At 43.4% G+C, this 19,866-nt stretch overlaps 1 protein-coding gene across 1 annotated transcript in view; it reads left to right on the forward strand.

Moving 5' to 3' along the window:
• Window positions 1–19,866, forward strand: part of Nrxn3 (neurexin 3) — a 1,580,164-nt gene that overhangs the window by 396,661 nt on the left and 1,163,637 nt on the right.

Here is a 19,866-nt window from a genome sequence, read left to right on the forward strand (position 1 = left end):
TAAATTAATGCCTTTTCAGGTGATAAGTGTTACAAAAAATAAGGCAGAATAAGGGTGATGATGAGTGAGACAATGAATTTGTTGAAGCTCAGGAAAAGATTTCGGCAATGAAATTGTGCTCTAGTTGCCACCGAGGACATCAGAGTGTGAACCAAAAGGATATCAGGGGAGATGGCTTGAGGCAGACAAGGCAAAGGTCCTGGGGCAGGGTTGTGCTTGTTGGATTGGAGGCACAGGAAGGTGGCTGTGTGGTTGGGACAGAGGGAGAAAGGCTGAGAGTGGGAATGAGTTTAGAGCCTCGAAGGGGCCAGAGAACAGGAGATCTGAACATGAGATGGAGCTGTGGACAAATCTGAACAGAGTAATATGTTCTGATTAATACTGTATGAAGCTCATTGCTCTTACTGAGTGTGGAGAATAATTTAGGGGACAAAGGAAGGCAGAAGGACACTAATTAAGAGATCTTTGTTGTAATTCAGGTGGCTTGGGCCATGGTGTGAGTGTTGGAGGAGGTCTCATTCTGGGTACATTTTGAAGCTACTTTTGATGGGACTGGTAATGAATGGTATGAAAGGGGTAAGGGAGATGTCAAGCACACTGTCAAGGTTTGTGGCCTGAGCCCCCAGAATAATGAGGAGTCATCTCTGATGGAAAAGGCTCACAGAGAAGCAAGTGTAGGGAGAAGGCTAAACAATAGAGGTTCAGCTTTGGACTTGCTAAGTTTCATTGTCTATAAGAAATTGTGCCTGGCATACAGTGGGTGCTCAGTAAATGTTCTCATGGCACCTTCTTCTACTTGGGTAGCCTGCAATCCTCAGCCTAGGTGTGTACTAGAGGTGAGATTCAGGGTGTTTGTTGATTGTCCCCACTTCCCATGACTGAGTAAGCCCTGTGACCTATACTTGGGGCACTGAGGTTCTTGGAAGAAAATGAGCCATGCCCCCACCCTGACCCTGTCTGTACACACTGCCCCCCAAGGGGACCTTGAAGGAGAGCTCTGACCCTCCAGCATCTGCTTTTGCCTCCTGTCTTTGACAAACAGTCTTTACTGAAAGCTTTTGAGCAAACAGTAAATCCATCTTTATGAGATTACTAATGTCGACACATTCCGTGTATGAGGATTTTATAGGCTCCTGCAGGGCTGTGCCTGTGACAACATTGGTTGGCAGCATTTACCAGATGAATTAGACAATGTGGCCGTGACCCTGGAAGAGGATCTTGATATCCCACGGAGGGCTGGAGTTTTTTCTCCCACTACGAGTCTTGGATGGGAAGCTTGAAGAGGAGCACTGGGACTTTTTGAAAGACCCTGGCTCAAAAGCTTGTAGAGGAAATTTTACAAATAAAATTTGGATTCTTACAGTTCAGGTTCTGATTGGTTTTGAATATGTGAATGGTTGATGTTTCAAATAGATATAAAAGTTTTGATCCATTCCCATCACTGTAGTTCTCCTGAATGTCCAACATTGTGTGATACTTGTCTGTTTTATGCACTTTGTTGACAAACATATTTTCCTAAAAGATACAATATGTAACTGGTATAATCCATTCACATGTAAATGACTCCTCTTTGGAATGAAAAGTAATAACTAAATGTGAGATTTGCCTTCTTTCATCCTCCTGGTTGCTGCTGTTCTTCCCCTGGGTCCCTAATCACGTCTAGATGACAATGCACAGGGCTGAGATGTGAGAAACCCTAGGGTCTAGGCGTGGTTCTGCCACTAAGTGACTGTGTGGAACAAGGCAAGTCCTGTTTGTGTCTTGAGCTGCAGGATTACAAGTCAGGATGATAATGGCTGCTTCTCCTTCCTTGTAGCAATGTAGCAAGGATATAATAAGTACTTGAAGTGGAAACTGAACACCATCTCACTGCTGAGCCATCATTGTAAGGTCAACCTAGGGTGCTTGGCTTCTTGCAGGCTTAAGGGCTGCTTCCTCAGCCCCTTGTTCCCCCCATATCCAGCTGCCTTGGCTCAGAGGTTTTGGGAATAGCCAATGTTTTTTGTCATACTTCAGAGCATATCGAATCAACATAGTCAAAAATAAAGCCACAGTGAAAAAAAGCCAATATTCACTACAGAAAATGTTGGAAGGAGAGACAAAAGTGCTCAAAGATAACTCCACAAACAGTCCTTATTATGGCTGTGGAAGGCACAATACTGTGTAATGTGGTGTTTTGGCTCTTCTGGCTGCCCAGAAATTGGGTGGGTTCTGAGAAGCAGGAGATGCCAAGAGTTAGGCAAGACAACAAGCCTGCCTTGCCCTGCAGGCTCCTTCAGGGTCACCATTTGCAGGCCGCCATCCAGGATCCTCAGTTAGGCAGAAACACTCATTCACTGATAAAGGCCATTCTGCACCTCAGGGGGAGAACACACCCAGGAAGCCAAGAAGCCCCCCCAAACCCCACCGCCCCTGGGATCTGGAAGAGTATCCACTCTCCAAGGCAGGCTGCTCTATTTGGCTGAGTCTATTTGGGGGCCTCCTTGCCCTCAAAGAAAACACCAATAGCTACTCCTAAAGAAAATCTGAGAAGACCGCCCTCCTACAGAATGCTTCTGGAAGGGCTAAAACAGTTTCTTTCACCTCCTTTCTGTCCATCCCCATCCTACCCACTCTTTAAAACCAGATTAAGCCTGACTTTCTCCCTTAAGTCACGGAAGACCTCTCTCTTCATGACCCCGCTACCTCTGGCCTCTTCCAGTACTTATTGCCTGAGGTCCTTTTTGGGTTTCATCATTTGCTGCCTTGTTAAATTTACTGCAAGTCTTTTTACCTTGTTTCCACCACTGAGCTCAGCATCTTGAGGGGAAGTACAAGGATTTATAAATACTGGTTCTGGGCCAGGACATACATGGAGCAGCAGTAGTGTCCTTCCCACTTGGGCAGAGGAACTGTGTGAGGCTCTGCAGGAGCCTCTGCAGGAGCCTCTGCAGGAGGTTGCTCAGGGAATCCAAAAGCAGTAAAGCCAGGAAATGTGGAAGAGTTGTATAGCCCCAGTGCCTGACAGTTGGGGCTGAGATTCTTATCCAAGGAGAAGGGAGGTCAAAACTGGGGAAACAGTGAGTCAAGGAATTAAAAATCAGGCAAGAGTTGCAAGACTGAGACTGTGAAGGGTACCTGCCAGGGTTAGGAAGCCTCTCTGAGCTGTGGAAATGGGTTATTTCCCTTAAAGCATTCATGAAGGTTGGACATTTCCATCATGGTATACTCTCAAGCGAGCATGGGTCCCATTCAATCTTCTCTCTGGTCCTGCTCACAAAGAGACTATTGGTTAGCTTTCCCATTACTGGAACAAAATACCTGACACATACAACTTAAAGAAGAGGCATTATTTTGGATCATAGTTTCAGAAGTTTCAGTCCATGCCTGCTGGCTCCCTGGCAGAAACAACGTGACAGGATATCTTGATAGAGGAAAACAGCTCAATTCATGACATCTGGGAAGCAGAGGACAGGGGAAGGGGCCAGGGACCAGATACAGTTTCCAAAGTCATACACCTATGATCAATCCTCCAACCAAGCCCATGTTCTAATAGCCCATTCAGGTATAAACTCATCAATGGGCTGACCCATTGATGAAATTAGTGTCTTTAAGATCCAATCACCTCTCCAGGAGTCTCTTAATCTAGTCAAGTTAACAATCAAGATTAACCAGCATGGAGATTATGGTCACCTTGCCCTTGCCTGTACAATACAGGAGTTGAACTCAACTCCTTTTATCCTCCAAAGTCCTAGCATATGATTTGTGGAAATTGAGAGTGGATGAAAATCTTATTTAATAACTAAATGTTCCCTGAAGTCCTTTTTGAACCATTTTGAACATAGAAACATTTCCCTTCCTAAACAGTGGAGGCGGGGGAACAAAGCTAGAGTATTTCTAAAGGGAACTTTAGTATTTCCTTCCTTGATAATTGAGACTATATATTAAGAATAGAAAGAAAAGCTTGCATGACTTTGAGGATAGATGATGAGCATAGTTCTCCTACGAGTAGTGAATTGGAGAGGATTAAAAACAGGGAATAGAAAAAATGCTAGACAGAGACTGTCATCAGAGTAGTCAATGCTAGGTATATAAGAAAAAAAGCTGAGGGGACAGTGACGTAGAGACCTCTGGCTTTAATTTGCTGATGCCGGTAATCTGGAGATCTGCTGATCAGTGTGAAGAAGTTTGTTTTTGGAAATCTTGAGCTGTGTCTTTATAAGAATATTCTGGGGCCAATTCAGAGCAGAGACACCTATGAGAGTAGAATGGTTGGTTGTCATGGTGAGTGGAGAGGCCTTGCTGAGTTGCCCCGTCAGTGCCCAGGACAGTGTAGAGTAGAGCCATGCAAATTGTAATGTGTTCACCATCACCTGGAGATCCAAAACGTATTTCTAACCCACTTCCAGTTGCTGTCTGTGTGGCTGGAAACACATTTTGAGTAGCATGATGCAGTAGGCACTGGAGGAAGCAGAAGTCCCCAGTTCCAGCCCCAGCCCTAGGTCAAGCCTGCATGTGGCCCTGGGCAAGTCACTGACTTTCTGAGACCCATGGCCTCCTCAGTAGTAGCAAAAGAAAGAATAGACTAGAAAGACCCTTCCCAGTTCAATGACACAGTGTTTTTGTTATGGCCCCACAGAAAATTCAGACTTCTACCTTATTCTTTCTTAGAATAGCTATTGACCTTGGAGTTGTGCCCAGTTGTTTTGCAACATGGGATGTGCTTGGTTCATCTAATAATCACATGTTGTTTGACCAACCTCTACCCAGTGCCTGTAAAAGTGGGTACCAGATTCTACTGCGACATTATTTGAAAGAAGAGGGAAGAAGAGATAGCAGTTCAGTGGCTTCTGCCCCATCTCCATTCCTCTAATGGTTCAGAAGTTTTCCCCTCTCCTCTATGCAATGCATACGCAAATTTATGCCTTTGACCTCATCTAGGAAGTAGGCTCCTGAACCATCCTAAAAGAACATCTGGACCTTGGACCTCTGAGTCCTCTTCCCTGAGACAAAATGTCCAGCTTATTCTCTACAACAATAGCTACCAGGCCGATTACAGTTATGTAATAGGTTTCTTTTTTTATCCAGGTCTTGAAAATGTGTGCATTATCCTTTAGGTAATAAATGAAATAAAAAAGCCTGAAAATAAATCAGCTTTGCAAAGTAGGGCTGAAGTTCTTCTTCTTTTTTTTTTTTAAACTAAATTCTTGTTGCTTTGGAGGGATCTGATGGCAAGTGATTTTTTTAACCCTTTGCAGGTAGGGGGGGCTCAGATCATCTGGATATATTGGACATTGAGACTTTGGCCTGATACAAAAGAAGAGACCCCCTAGACAGTTACTCTGGGCATGGGAGGTGATTTAAGAAGACATTGTCCTGTGTCCTCTGACATGGGATGTTTTCTTCTCTCCAAGCCTCATTCCCTTCCCCTCTGTCCTCAAAGAGTCACTTTCTAACTGGTGTTATAGTTGTATGAAGGAAGTCATGTCTTTTTACCCAGGTGTATTACCCAAGGGCTGAAAGGTGAGAGGATACCTCTGGGGTCTAAGGTTGACACTGTGTGATGCTCTTAGATCCCTATTTTTTTGGATCTATAATATCTCATTAGCACTCTATGTGTAGCAGATTGGCTCAGCCGTTGTGCAGTTTGCTCCGTGTGTAACAGGCCCATTGTTCTATTCTGATGTGGCTGGCTTTCTGATGAACATGTTTATGATATTCCACTGTTGGGCATGATGTGTGACAATCAGAGACTAGATAACTAGATGATATCCAAACATGGAACTCCTCTACCCACAAAGAAGCTAGTGAATTGAACAGGTGATTATAGCAGGACTGGTGTGATCTGCTGGGAATGTTTTCTAGGCTCTAAAGTGGAAAGGAAATCTTCCGTGTGGGAAGTTGAGTCCTGACACTGACGGGAAAGGACCCCCACCTCTTATTTGTGCGCAGAAGCCTGAATGGAGGGAGTCTCGATCATCTGATTTCTCATTAGTATTTTCCTTCTGTGTTCCCTGTCCACACTCTCCTTCTCGGCACATAGAAAGCTATTAACAATATGCACATGTGCACAGCCACACATCTGTGGAGCTATTATTGCTTCTGGATGGCTGTGTTTGTGCAAAATATTGAACACCCTGGGAAGATTTATAATGGTCTCCTGCCCTGTCCCGTACTCCCTCTTCTCTATTTAAAGATATATTAACATCTTTCGTTCTACCTGGAAGAAAAACTCTTTGAAGTGAGACTACATGAAGATAAAATGCCCTTCTCTGGAAATCTCCCTTGAGAGTGAGGCTGGAGACCTGAGAAGCCACGGAGCCCCCGGAGGCCCAGGGGAGGGGAAGCTCCATTGGAGGCTGAGGCCTCTCTCTGCCCCAGCTCTCTCGCCACTGTGGGTCAGCTTTCTGGAGCATGGAGCATGGGATGAGCAGACTTGTGGTCACAGTTATGGGCCCTTGGGGTACCTTGCTGGTGCCTTTCTGCAGATACATGAGGGCTCATCACATGGCCTTGCTTTAACAACATAGGCATGTCTTGGTTGTCAGGGACCCTCCATTCCTTCCACATTAGCCTCTGCTCTTCTGTTTTGCCAGTGGCTATAATTTAGTCTTGGGTGGAAGTGAGGCAGGGGTGGAGCAGGTGGGAACTGTCATCCTCATTGTGTACAGAACGGGCAGGGGCTGGATTCCAAGAGGTGGACAGACCACTGGTCCCCACAATGGATTGCTCAGGGCTTCCAGGGTAACTTGGGAGCTCAGCTTCTTTTAGAGATGCTGAAATCTCTCCTCACCTTTCACAGCCCTTTTGCTTTGCCCCCACCCCATGCCAAGGGAGAGGGCCCAGGCATGCAGAATACCACAGAATCACGTGCATGGTCTGGAAGGGCCCACAGGGAAGAGCTGCTGGTGTCTGTGGCTCTGCCCCCCCCCGCCTCCCCTGTGTCACCCATCCACAGCAGACCCTGGACACACAGCAGCAGCAAGCTCCAGGGGCAGCTAGTGACATGAGACAATGTCTGTGGCAAAGGGGAGCATGTGTGTTGGGCCTTGGGAGGCCCCGATTGGCTGGCAGTGAGGTAATGCAGTGCAGGCTAAATGTGGAAGCAGCAGAAGCAGCATTGAGGGCGTGCTTCCTCCCTTGCCAGGCCTGCATCCAGCTGCTGAAGGACAAGGTCTCTGAGGGCTTGGGTAGGCCTCGTGTGACTGTCTGGCTCACCAGGCACCGGCTGAGTGGCAGTGACCAGGTGGCAGGTTCTGCATTGTCACTGCTGTTCCCTGCCCTCCGCCCAACAAATACACTCTAGTGTTCTGTCCTCTGCTCTCCATGCGGGCTCTCTTAGAGCACAGGGCAAAGAGCTTCAGAATGAGGGCCCAGCCTCAGCACCACCTGGCAAGATCATGATGAGTGACAGCCAGTGCTAGTGCTAAGACCAGGATAGTTTCCAGGGTGACCAGTGGTTAACTTCTGTAACGACACAGAACTCCCCAGGGTCCCTTCCTAAGTACAATCTTAGGTTCCTAAATTGGGCCAGGAATCCACACCCAATCTCTGCATTTCAGCCCCTTTCCTCCTCTTTTGTGTCAGTGGTGATTTTAGCCATGAAGAATTGGGTATTCTAAAGGATACTGCTGGTGAGGCTTTCTTCTCTTTAATGAGACACCTCTTCAAGGACAGAGCTGGCCTCTCAGGACAAGTCTTCAGAGGCTTAGCAGCTTCCAGAGTTCACAGTTGGTGCTCAGTAAATATATCTTGTCAATTAAATAACAAGTAATTGAGTGCCTTCTATCTGTCGGTGTCAGAGGCCTCCATGCCTCTGAGGAGGTCATTTATTCATTTATTCAACAAATATTCTGGACTATTTACTGCAGGCCTGACACAGTCAGCTCTAAGTGGTGAACAGAACACAGGCCCTAGTCTCTGTAGCTAACGCTGTCAAGGGAGAGTGAAGCAGAAAACGACAGAAGACAGTGCAATCAGGGGTGATGAGAGGTTGGAGCTGCTTTGGTTTGGTGATCAGGGACAATGTCTGCAAAGAGGTGACATGTTATCTAAGCCCTCGGTGAAGCAAAAGGGATAGTTGTAATAAGGCATAGGAGAAATTGTTCTTGGCAGAGGCAACTGTAGGGGCAAAAGCCTGAATCAGGACAATCTGGAGGTTCTAGGAGCAGAACAAGGAGGAAGGTGATATGTGCTTAAAAAGAAGAAAGGGGCAGAAAACAGATCTATTCAGTCTTCTTGGTCATCCAAGCCACCAGAATGTTAAGCTTTAGGCCAGGTGATAGAATTGACTTCCCAAGGATGAACTGTCTCAGAGTGAATAAAAATATCTGCCCTGTCATCTACAGAGAAGCAGAGCTTGTGGAGGGGCTGGTGCAGTTCTGTGTGGCACAGTGAGCAGGGACCTGGCTGTGGCTTGTGTGAAGGTGGACCAAGAGGGCAGCTGAAGCAAAAACCCTTCTGGAAGCGGGATCATCCTCAGTTATCTTCCATCAGCCCAAAGCCTTTCTTGCCAAATCATGCTGGCTATGTACTCCTGGGTGCTTATTTTGATCCAGATCCTATGCCCAGGCTCTCTCCATATATATTATCATATTTGATTTTCATAAAACCCCAAAGTTGGATGGGTGACATAACTGACATTGGACAGATGAGGAAACAGTAAACAGGCTCTGAGAGATAAGATAACTCTCCAATGATGGCTTATCTGGGAAGAGATAGAATGGGGGTTCAAACTCAGGAAAAAGATGGAATTCTGGTTGCAGATGAATAGCTCAGGAAGTGCTTCCTGGAAGGGGAGTGGCAAAGGAAGGCCCAATATCATATCAAACTTATATACATAGTTAACCAAAAGGGACAGCAGCATCTGTGGACCATTTGTTGCATTGGGGATGGGTAAGGCATTCTACTGACATATAGTGCAGAGAGACCAGAAATGCTACTGAACATCCGAGAACACACAGGACAGCATCATAATTTTTTTTGCCCCCAAATGTCAATAATGCCAAGGTTAAGAAATCCTGGGTTACATTTTAAATTCTTACAGTACCAACTGCTCTCTGCTTCCTGGTGTCTTAACTTACCTGGCTGCTGTAAGGGTTACTCCCATACCACCTTGGCAGATTCAGAACTAACATTGACATGGAAATCTGAGGTCCCATCAGGATGCTTTTCCCCAAGTTCCCTTTGCTGTTAACAAATGGAGATGAAGAGTTTGATCTCAGAGCAGTGAGCTCCTTGAGGGAGATGGGAGCCCCAGAAGCTACCTTGAACAGCATGATTTCTCTACCTGTTCAGTGAAGGTGGTAATAACACCTCCTCCAGCCACATCTTGGGTTTGTTCTGAGAATTCCGTGAGATAATAGATGTGAAAGCTCTTTCATAAAAGTCCTATATAAATGTGTTATTACTCATCCTTAGACCACTAATAAAACCAAGGCATCATCATTCTGTCTCTGACAACACCAATTTGCTGAACCATTAGTGTTCTATACATTACAGTCCCTAGGAGGCCCAGCGAGAGCTGGGAGGGACTTCATAAGGTCACTTGTAAGGAAATGGCCAGTGCTATACTTGGGAATTACTCAGGTGAGGTGGGGAGACATGTGGTTCCTTATTCCAGCACTCAAATGTCCTTTGTTCACTTCCTCACATCTCTGCCTTTAAAAGTAATATAATAAATTAATTAATAAAGTCACTACCCTTCTTCACCCCATGCCTTTGAGGGCACAGTGTCAATAGAATAATTAATTAATGACAATCAAGAGAAAAGAGCTCCAGCGATGGCTACAGAAGATTGAATAACAAAGAAGGAATTGCAAAAGTGTTGATTGTTTTTTGACACTAGGCAGTGCATAGAAGACTGGGAAAGTCCCCAAATTTCAGATCAACAGGCAAAATATCTTCAGGACATCCTCCTAGCCCTCACGCTCAAAAGTTAGAAAATTTAACAAAGGCAACATCTCAATCACCATTTGATCTAGGCCAGTACACTGCTGAAGAAGATCTTGTGAATGGGGAGAGAGGTGGTCTGGGTGTTTTGATACATGCAGGAGCAGCCTGATCAGGAGGGACATGGAAAAGGTTAGTGGAGTGGTCTGACTTCCGACATAAATACAAATGTCTCTCCAGATTGGTCATTGAAATTCCTTTAAGAGAAAATCTTTTCTTCCTATAATTCAAGGTGAGATCATATTTTTTCCAGTGACAGAGGACTAATATTTTCTTGAATTTCTCCAACAGTCCTATCACATAGTCACAAAAATTGAAGAATCCCTTTCCCTAACTCCCTGGTTTGAGTATGGGGCTCTAGAATAGGACCTCCTTGCTTTGCCTTCATCTCCATATTTGTTGGCTAAAGAAACTATAAGCACAAACCTTCCCCTGGATGTCACCAGCTGGCAACTTTCGCATGACCCAAAGACCTTTGCTATTTCTTAGTGGCCATCTGAATCTGAATACATAGAACATAAGTTTTTATCTCCATCCCCATCTGTTGTCCCACAAAGAGCATGACGGAAGCTCTATGAGGTATAGGAAAGAATATACCAGGGACTTGGGAGACCTCAGACCTAAAGTTAACTTTGCCATTGTAGAGTTTGACTTTGGACAAGGAATCACAACTCTCTTAGTCTTCAGTCCTCTGTGAAATGGGGATTTGGGAGTAGATATCTCTAAAGGCCTTTCTAACCATAAGATTAAGGATTGAGGAGGGGTATTCTTCTTTCCATTGCATTCAAGGAAGCCTCTCCTTCTTATTATCCCACTCCGACTCTGTATTTTTCCATATTTTTGAATCCTTTCAAGGGAATCCAAGGAGGGTGGCCTCAGTTCAGGATGTCACAGCAGTCTCCATCAGTTAAGAGGATGCAAGGTCATCCATGGTTCAAGAGACTGCAAGCAGCTGCCGTGGAGAGCCCCCCTCCCCCCGCGCGCACCCCAGAACATTGTTGCCATCCAGAAGAGCTTGGGCGGTGGGTTATGGCTGCAGTCTTTGCTAGAATTAGAAGCAGGAGGGCTTTACACTCACCCTGGAAGATGTAGAACTCAAAAGGTCACTGGCTTACGTTTGTGGGCCAACTTGAATAGACAAGTTGACAAGATAAAGCAGAGTCTGGACAACATCACAAAGTGGTGGATTCTGAATTCCTCGTTTTCATGGGTAATTACCGTAGCCTTCAATTTTAGGAACATGGCAGTGTATTTGTTTATGATTCACTCCTCTTTAAGGTGATGGAGCCAGAGCAGGAGGAGCCTGAGGCATGCGACTCTGTTGCCCTCTAGTGGCTAAAATGGAGCAGAATGCATAGCAAACCCTGAACCCCCACAGCTGGGCAAGGGTTCTTGGAGCATGGAGTTTCGGGGTCCCCGGGACTCCTTTCACTGCAAGGTTTGACTCCAGATTATGCAGAGTGTGTGCATCACCCTTCATTTTTTTTTTTGGGGGGGGGTCAGGTCTGCCACCAAGAGGTCCTGTTTTGCTCAGAGTCACACCGTACCCAGATGCAGAGCTAGGATGTGCCTGCTTCTTCTGAGGTCAGGTGTCCATGTTTGAGGGTAGCTATGCACCTGGGCTCCGCTTTCAAGTCATGCATTTGCCATGTCACTTCCGCCTTGGTTAGATGTTGTCTGTAGCAAACAGATATCATTATGTGGTTTTCCAATTAACACTTCCCAAGGGGAGCTGGTTAATATGGATGAGGCTTTTTAACATTTGGCTTGGAAGAGAGGGTTATATGCAGTTGTAACAGAAGGAGCCAACATCTTAGTAATTGGCTAATGTTTGCAGAGGAGCAAGGCAGTCTGGGGAACCTGCCATCTCTGGGAGGCAGGGCCTTTGTAGACTGTGTTATTGTGGTACAGTCTTTAAATGATCTGTCAGGAGAGTTTGGAGGTGGGACGAGAAGATCATTCCAAGAGGGTTATGACTCTGGGCTTTAGCTGCATCCAGAGGTGGGTTGCTGGAGATCACATGTACATTGTTGATCTTGGGTTCAGGCAGATAGTTTTCAGCAGGGTTCCTTTCCTCTGACTTTTGCGCTTTGCAAGAGGTAGTAATAGAAGAGGCTTAATTTATGGAAAGGCTGCAGAGTGTAGTGGGATGAGGAGATCCACAACATGCCCTGTACTGCCAGGAGAGAGTCCAAAAGTCTATGAGGCAGGAACTAAGCTAAATTCAATGTGTCAGCCACCCCACCCTTTGGAATAAGGCCCTCTAATTTACACAGCAAGATTTTTCTCTTTCTACTTCCCCTTTCAACAGTTTAACATGTGGAAAGGAAATGGGAAATAAGACATTTCATAGCGTTGAAGAGGGGTTCTTTGAAAATGTAGCCTCTTTCTATGGAGGTTTGAAAGGCGCCTTACACTGGCAAAGCTATTGGAGTTTTAAATGATTCCCTTTTATAGTGCATTGATTTTTTTCCTCTGACAATGAGGGGCTTGAATTACCTATCTCACTTTGTAGAGGAAAGTTAGTCTTATTTCTCAATATATACTTAACACAAAACAATGTGGTACCTTCTAATGACAGTTCACCTAAAAGTAAGGATTTTATAGGTAGCTGTACAGAACCTAAGTCATGCTGTTTGTCTGCATGCTTCTTGCCTCCTGAATCCTCTTTGATTTTGTGCCTCTCCAGTTCCCACCCCTACCTGAACACTGTTATTCTCCATCCAGTTCTGTCATTCACCCAATTCTGCTGACCTCTAGTTCCTGCAACCTCATATTAGTTTGTAACCAGGTCAGTCTTTTTTTTTTTTTTCGCTCTGTACAAACATCTCTTCAGCCTTGAGAAGTCCTCATGAGTGAAAGTGCTAGAAAGACCTGCAAATGATTCTGAAGTATTCACTGTGGTGGGGTTAAATGTATAGGAAAGAGGAACCATAAGGAGGAGGGAATGGGTCTCATGAGGAGGTGCTTGTTGATGATGCTGTGGAAGTGGAGTGCCTTCAGCTATGGCTACAGGCTGAGCCAGCCAGTGGATGGCATGGAGTGACTCAAGAAATTTCTGGAAGCACTTCACTGCAGCTCACAGATGGCTGAGGTACCACCTCAAACTCAGTCAAGTTTCATTTAGAGATAAGAAAGGAAGTGCCACATAGGGAGGATGGGTATAGAAGTGGCCCTGAAGGACAAATTCATCTATTATCCAGTTTTTCCTACTTTAGTATTGGTCTTGGATACCTGACACTGAAACTACTCTACTATCTTATGGATTAGTCGTGGCCCATATTTCTCACTCCCACTCTGGTTTTTGCCCAGCAGCACAAATAGAAGGAAGATGGCTGGGACTGATAAAGAACAGATGGCTCCTACTTGCTGGGGACAAGAAAAGCTCCAACTTATAGACATTTCTGTTTCATTCCCTATCACTATATTGTAATAAAGCCAGAAATGCATACTTCTTATCCTTTTGAGGCTTCCCATTTAGTCCTGTTTTCAATGTTCATACCTGGTTGAGATGAGTTGAGAAGCCTTAAACCATAGCCCCATAGAGATGGGTCTACTTTCTTTCCCTCTAACTGCCCTTTCCCTTTATTTCCCTATAAGCATTTACTTCCTTTGGTCACTGATGAAATGCTTGCACTCCAAGGTTCTGTCCTTGGCCTCCTTTGCTTTCTTTCAACCTTCCCTTTCTGGACAATTTCAACCACCACCCTAATGCTAATGAGCCTCACCTCCACATTGCCACCTCCAAATCCCAGATGACTGTCATGGGTTCAAGACCTCTGTTTCCAGATTCCTACTAAATATCTCCATCTACCTGTCCTACAGGCACTTCAGACAACACACATCTAAGCCTGAATTCTTTTCTCATCCACAAGTTTCTCCACCATTTCTCATTAGAGGAGGAGAAATGGATTCGGAGAATGAAACACTGCCATTTTTTCCATCACTTAATAAACTCCCAGACCCCTTCCCTGTGCTCAGCCCATCTCCCCCTTCATCTTTTACCTCTAATCCATCACTGAGTCTTGCAATTCTACTTTTCAAATTGACTCCAGAATGACTCCCACACCCCACCCCAGGTTGACTTCACTACAATAGCTCAGGGTCTATATCTTCATTATCTGACCCTTGATGTTTGCCTCCATGTGTTCAGGAGTTGTGAAATATTAATCTCTAAAAAAATCTAGATATAGTTTTTCAGCTGAATTTTATTTTAATGAAATTTCTATGCTGTGGACAGTCATCATCTTCAAACACAGTATTAAACTGATGAGTACAGGAAAAGCAGACATACATGTTTTGGTGGCTTCCTAGGTTTAAATAAACATCCACCTGAAATGATCTTATTTCCCGAATATCTTAAGCAATGCTCAGAGCCTTTCTTTCTGATCATATGGCAACTTTGTGAGTGAAATATAGGGAGGGTTTCTTTATGGAAATAAATTTCCCATGATGGCCAAGGGTGGTATTCCTTAAAATTTCTTATCTTTCCTTAGCTAGAAAAGTGTTGATACTTTGAAAATAGATTGCTTTTGCCACTGTCATCCTCTGCCATCTTGGTCAATCCTATATCAGTGTAGATACAACTTGTAAAAGTTTATTTTATTCATTTTCCCTCCCATTTGGGTTTATAACATACTCAGTTAATTTCCTCCCTTCTTCAGTTTCTCTTCAAAGGTTAAGACCCTAACTTAGAAAATTTTTTCATTCAGAAGATTGGGAAAAAGCCAACAGTTACTTTGGAGTGAGCTCTGCTACATTTGGGTTGACCTTTCTGGCTGGGCATATGGATAGGATTTGCTGTTCTGAATGCAGCATAATGAAGTCATCTGGGTTGGTGCTGATCACAGCTCAAGAGCAGTCTCAAGGTTGTCTGTCATCCTTTTGCAAATACTCCAGGTAATTAATTCTACCCAAGTCAGTCATAGTATTATCACCTTCAGAAAACAATTTTCCTTTTTAAAGGATTCTTCCTGGTAGAAAGTTGGTTTGTTTTTCATGTTAGGTATTATTTTTAACTCAGGAAAAATGTACTTCCAACAGCAAGAATAGCATCATTTTCCCAGGTGGCTCATGCCCTGGACTTTAGGGACTGAACCATTTCTTCATTGCCCCATGGCCCTTTCTCCCAGGCCTTCTATTCAGGATACCTGGGTTCTTTCCTCATGACTCATGGTCAGCAAGACCAAGCTCCTGAGTGAGGAAAGTCAACTGAGTAGTTGCTTTGCTTCTTCTTGTCCCATATATTACATGCAGCTTTACTTTCAACAGTAGTGACCTGAGGAGCTGCCATAGGGTCTCTAGACAGCTTTAAGCCCCTCCAGCAGCAGTTCTACAGGTCACTTCTAGTCTAGGCTTAATGCTTTTTATGTTTTAGAGATTGAAACTCAGACAGAATGAAATCGCTACTCTGATTTCTCATGATTTTCATGATCCTCAATGAGGGCTGGTTGACTTTCCAAACCAGCCTGGTGTCCTTGGAGTCCTTGATCAGAGATAAGTTGATGCAAGTCATGTCTCATAATCCCCCTTTGCTATGACCCGATCTAGGAAAGACTAGAAGAATTGCTTCCCTTCACTCACTACAATTCAGTTGGGGAGTTAGGGTTCTGGGGGCATCGAGAGCCTAGAGGCCTGCTCTTCACTGAGCGTGGAGTAGCCAGACAACAATTTGTCAACCTGCAGTCTTTCATTTCAAAGTTGTTCATTCATTGGCAGCTTCTTGTTTCTTTTATTGAGTAATAGTGCAGTTGTTTTTTTTTTTTTTAAGTTCTTCCAAACCAAATTGTCAGAAGCAGCATGCCCCTTGCTCAGGCCTACAATTTCTTCATACTCTTCTCTTTCCTAGGATGCAGGAATTTTTCTCCTTTGCCCCCATTGCTCTCCCTTCTGCCCTGTTTGTTTCTGTGGCATTAAAGGACCTGCATGCGTACTTCAGTAGGCCCCTCATTTCTTTATCCATCTTATTTTACTTTCTTTTCAATCTCAAGGTTTGCAATCAGGAGCCTTTAACTGAAATTTTGGGCTGCTTGCAGAAGCTGTGGGGTTCCCAGCCAACTGCCAGGTCCTCTGAGGAATAAATTCCCTTTGACAGAGTCACTTGTGAAAAATCAGAACAAGTGGAGAGAGTCTTACAGATAATTCAGGAAGAGAGAGGAATTATTGGCAGGTGGTAGAGAAGGACAGAAGATGGATTAATATTTTTTCTTTATCACTTGGCATGTTAAACTTAATTATATTTCTTGAGAGACCTCTAAACAGTCATAATTAAAAATTATGATAATGGCTGCTGTAGTATTACACATGTTCATTTTACTGCTTGCCTCTTTGTGAATGTGGGCTGTGATTAATACCAGGCAACATCACTTGGACAAGACCTCTGTCTGTCTGCTGGGACCTTTTTGACTTTGAACTGCTTACTTCAAGGCTCAAGGGTATCTGGACTAGTCCGTGATCTAAAGAGAGTGAGGTTCTATACTAGATAGTCATTAGAAATGAAGTCATTGGCAATGCCAATCACAGCTGTGAAAATGAGAATTTGGCTTCCAGATTTTATACCCCCTCTTCTTTTGTCTTGCCTTTTTAATAGTGGGCTCGTAAATATCACTCCTTCACTTGACACAGAGATGACTGAAGACCACACGAATAGCCTGAAATGCTTTCGATATTGAATAGAGGAATAATCCCACGAACAATATAAAAAAAGAAACCCTTAGGCAGCCCACCACTGCATCTCAACTCCTGTGCAGTGCCTGGTGAGGAACAGGAAATTTAGTGATGAGTTAAAGTAAAATCCTCTGTAACGTTACTGAGATCCATTCTTTTCATGATAAATAGAAAAAGTGAACTAGCTTATTTCTATATAGCTTCTTCTTCAGCCCTGAAGAGGGTTTTGGAGATCCTCTTTATTCTCTTTATTTTACTGGCAAGGAACCTAGACTTGAAGGAGTTACAACACTGACTTGGCAAAAGGCACAGCCATTCACGTTAAAATCTGCAGGCAGTGGTCTCTCAATGGGAGTGTCAGAAGAAGCCAGTGGAGGCTGTTCAGCCTTAGAAACTCCTGAGAACCCCCTGTAGTCCCGTCTTTGAAGGATAACAATAGCAAGCTATATTCAAAGTATTGAAAGGACTGTTTGGAGAACATTCATACAACATGGATGTGTGTGTGACAGATCAGAGACTTTACAAGTACTGAGCCCTAACTCTCAGGACAGTCTCAAAGGGTAGTCAAGACCATCCTCAGGAAACACATAGGAGCTTGCCTGTTGTATCTGTTAATAGTTACTAGAGAAACTGATAGAACACAAGATATATCGATATATATATATATATATATATATATATATATATATATATAAGAATTTACAAGATTAGTTTACAATAGCTACCCACAGGGTTGGATGGGGAGGAGTCCAGAGGGTCTTTCTGCATACTGGAGAGAAGGATTCAGTCAAAGTTCTGCAGCTCACTGTATGTCCTGTGGGAGTCTGTATTGGGAGGCCCATGGGTCTGCACTGGAAGGCAAAGACTGGAGCTTCTCCAAAGGAACAGAAGAAGAGAACTCGACTTTCCTCATTTCCCCTACAGAACAGTCAGGCAAGGAGCAGCCCTAGCGTGAATCTCCCACACCCTAAGGTGGGAGTTGCTGAGCCGATTTGGCTAAGTTTCTCTTAGCCAAACTTCTCAAGTTGACACAATGGCTCAACCATTACACCTGTTCATACTCAAAGGTTTTTCTCAGTGCATTTTCCTAAAGGGATAGTTCCAAAGACATATATAGTCCAAGGCAAGGAATGTTCATTTTTCTCCATTACTGTATATCCTCACCTCCATCTTACAGGTTGACTTGGAACTGTCTTTGGTCCTTTTCAGTTTTGTCATAGTCTTCTCTCAGGCTCAAGAGGAAACCTGCTGTATTTTGATGAGACGAATCACCTTTGATGTCACAGTCTTCATTCTCCAAGAACAAGGAATCATTAGCATCTTGACATCTAATTATATGAGTGAAAGCTCTTTCTTGGAGCTCAGAGGGAAATTCTGAACTCTAACACACAGATTCTGTGGGAAGTAAATGACTATGCTCTGTAAAAGAGGGAGGGAGAAATGCCATTTGAGTGATGCTGTTGGAATTTTTAAAGAAATTCAGAGAGAGAAAAAAATCCAAGTGACTAATAAATATATATTGGGTGTCTGGACCCTAATTTGCCTTTCAGGTCAAACCAAAAACAACCTTGTGAGGTGTTAGAATTTAATGTCATATAACAAAGCTACTGGGCAAGGAATTTTATTACACATGATCATGAAAAATATGTGAGGCACCATCTCTGGGTATTTTTCCATCAAATTTTTACTCGTTTCACACCCTTTACGAATACAAGCCAAAAGTGCTATATTTGAGCATCTACATTTGTTGGGATTTCTTTAAAAAAATAAAACAAACAGAAGAGTCACATTTCACATGTGTTGAGTAGTGTAATAGTAAACCATATTTAACAAGTTGGGAAAGGCTTCCGTTTTCACTGGTGTACAAAAAAATGTCTCTATGTAAATATTGGAACCATTTTTTAAGATACAGAATGCTGCAATTAGACTTTTAAGTAATAAAATAATCATAGATTTGTACATATGAATTCTTCATGTGAATGTAAATGTGTGAGTATGTATGCATGTGTGTCTACATGTTTTCATTTCCTTAGGGTTATCAAAATGATTAAAGGTGTGAAGGAAGATAGATGGTAGCTATTTTAAGCTGCACAAAAATGTGAAGAGGAAGTAGAGAATGAAAAGGAGAAAGAGAAAAAAGATCAAGCAGGAAGAAAGACAAGGATATAAGACTAGAAGAAAGATGAATTTCTTTAAAGTAGAAAAATCAAAGGAATATGTTTCCCATTTTGGCAATGACCACATTTTTCTAGAGCTTTGTACATTAACACCTTAATGAATATATTTATGTTACAAATACTATCTGTCTTCAATGTGTATTTTTTGAATGAGTTTCCTCTGTGATTCCTTGGTGGTTGTATGACAAGGCCACGCCCTCGTTTGACATTTTTAGTTGGACAACACCAACCTAGGCTTTCTTTACTTTTTCTTTCTTTTTTTTTTTTTTGGTACTGGAGATTGAACTCGGGACCTTGCGCTTGTGAGGCAGGCAGCGGAACCACTGAGCTAGATCCCCGACCCAGGGTTTCTTTGATTGTGTTATTTTCTTTGCCTGGCAACTTTTTTCCCTCTACTCATTCTTCTAGACTAGCTCAGCTGTTTCATCACTCAGAAAATCTCTCCTGTTTATCCTTGCCCATTTCCTTAGTTTTGTTTCATTTGCCAGATCTTTAATCTGGTAACATGTTATATTCAAATAAACAGTCTCTCCCATTAGTCTGCAGACTTCTGAAGGGCCATGGCCTATTCAAATCCTTAGTCCCGGTGCCTAATATGATAGCTTGTGTACTCAGTGAATAGTCTTTGAATGAAAATGCCTTACTAGTTTAATGTTCCAGACTTGGACAAAGCAAAGGCTTTCTGAGAAGACAGTCAATTTGTCTTGTCAGGCATGTGACAATGTGTTTTTGACAAACACCACATATGTTGCAAGGCCAAATAGGTATTTTTTAAAAAAATAAACAATCCTTATTGAGCAATAAAATAGTACAATGGTTCTTTTCAAGTAATGTATAAATTTACATGTCTCAACAATACTTGTGTTAGTTATTTATTGAGAAAAAAAGAATTTTCCTTAACTGCCCTTTGTTTTAAGTAGTGTTTATCGTTTTCCTGTTCCTTATCCTCCTAGGATGAGTTCCCCGGATTCTGGTTGGCATGCCTATAGTTTTTAATGATCATACCCTGTTGTGTCTTAGATCTTAGGCTGTTGTAATCTCTTGAGAGATGCCTTTGATGGGTTTTAGAGACTAAACAGCATTCCAGTTCAAC

Source organism: Heterocephalus glaber, unplaced genomic scaffold, assembly GCF_053883595.1.
Source record: "Heterocephalus glaber isolate CG9 unplaced genomic scaffold, H.glaber_assembly_v1.0 deba00001608, whole genome shotgun sequence".
Taxonomy (NCBI): Eukaryota; Metazoa; Chordata; class Mammalia; order Rodentia; family Bathyergidae; genus Heterocephalus; species Heterocephalus glaber.